General features: G+C 36.6%; 1 pseudogene; it reads left to right on the forward strand.

The window, feature by feature from the left end:
• The first annotated feature begins 598 nt into the window (after positions 1-598).
• Positions 599-1376, forward strand: LOC108517241 (40S ribosomal protein S4 pseudogene; annotated as a pseudogene).
• Positions 1377-1920: the final 544 nt, after the last annotated feature.

Genomic DNA, 1920 nt, shown 5'->3' on the forward strand with positions numbered 1-1920 from the left:
CAATTGAGGTCAAATCTCATACCAAGTTATTATTTTTAAAAAGAGATTAAAGAGCAGAATAACATTTCTTCAGACAGAGAAAACACATGGAAAAACATGCTCTCAAATCAAATCAACTCTGTAATCCTCTCATTCGAAATAAGGTAAAAGACACTGAGAAAATTATATAAGACATGCAAGAACAACATAAGTCAGAATTAGACCAGCAGGAAAGCTTATGGAACTGAGAAAAACCCCTAAAAATAGAAGAAAAAAAATTTCAGAAATGAAGACTAAACTAGGAGGAATACAAATGCAAATAAAACAATAGATAATGTCTTTAAAATAGCCTAAAGGAGAAAAATGTTAAAAAATAAAGGAGGAAAGAGATGAAATTCTATAAGAAGTTACAAATGTTTTGCAGATAGGCAAAGAAGATCCAACACCTACGTAATAAGAGTCCCTGAAGAAGAAAACTAAGGCAAGGATAGAAAACAAACACCGAAAGCTATAGTTTCAGAAAAGTTTCCTGAAATGAAAAATATTTGGAATTACATGTTGAAAGAGCTCACCATCTATTTCTGTGCCTAATACAGTCATGGTTCATGATCTTAGGAAGCATCTAAAGCAGGTAGCAGCTTCACAGCATTGGATGCTGGATAAATTGACCAATGTGTTTGCTCCTTGTCCATCCACCAGTCCCCACAAGCTGAGAGAGTGTCTCCCCTAATAATTTGCTAAGGAACATACTTTAATACGCCCTGACAGGAGACGAAGTAAAGATTTGCATGCAGTGGTTCATTAAGATGGATGGCAAGGTCCGAACTGATATAATCTACTCTGCTGGATTCCTGGACGTCATCAGCATTGACAAGATGGAAGAGAATTTCTGTCTGATGTGTGGCATCAATGGTCGCTTTGCTGTACATCGTATTACACCAGAGGAGGCCAAGTACAAGTTGTGCAAAGTAAGAAAAATCTTTGTGGGCACAAAAGGAATCCCTCACCTGGTTTCACGATGCTCACGTCATCCACTACCCTGATTCCCTTGTCAAGGTGAATGATACCGTTTAGATTGATTTGGAGACTGGCAACATCACTGATTTCATCAAGTTTGACACTGGTAACCTGTTTATGGTGATTGGAGATGCTAACCGTGGAAGAATTGGTGTGATCACCAACAGAAAGAAGCACCATGGATCTTTTGATGTGGTTCATGTGAAAGATGCCAATGGCAACAGCTTTGCCACTTGGCTTTCCAACGTTTTTGTTACTGGCAAGGGCAACAAACCATGGATTTCTTTCCCCAAGGAAAGGCTATCCACCCCACCATTGCTGAAGGGAGAGACGAGAGACTGGTGGTAGGTGAAACATTGGGTAAAACAGAACAATGGTGAAGTGGTCTCTGGGTAACATGTTAGATTTTGTGTGTAATTAAAATAACATGGAATGATTAATAAAAAAAAAAAAAAAAAGAAAGAGCTCACCATGTACTTGAGAATATTGATCCAGAATTGATAACTCAAAATGAATAACACTAAGACACATTCTAGTCAAATAATTGAACTAGAAAGAAAAAAATCATTTGCTTATTGCAGCAAGATGAGCAAGTGACTTAGAAGAGAAAGTCAATTAAATTATTTTCAGTTTTTTTTCACAGAAATATTTTATGCCAGAAAAAAAAAAATGGAGAAATATGTTTAAGATACTCAAGGGAAGAAAATGGGAGGCAAAGATGTCATATCCAGGAAAACTGATTTTTAAGTTTAAAGATTACTATTACCAATCTGCAGAGACTCAGAAAATAGTGCTTCCATGAACCTTTCTTGAGGAATCTACAAGAAAAAAAAAAGCTTCAGACAACCCAAAAGACTAGAAAGACAACAGGATAAGTTACTTCTAGACCTTGGACTAAAAGAGAGGAAAAAAGAAAGAGTATGG

The sequence above is a fragment of the Rhinopithecus bieti genome, unplaced genomic scaffold, assembly GCF_001698545.2.
Source record: "Rhinopithecus bieti isolate Rb0 unplaced genomic scaffold, ASM169854v2 scaffold_39998, whole genome shotgun sequence".
In the NCBI taxonomy this organism is placed as follows: domain Eukaryota; kingdom Metazoa; phylum Chordata; class Mammalia; order Primates; family Cercopithecidae; genus Rhinopithecus; species Rhinopithecus bieti.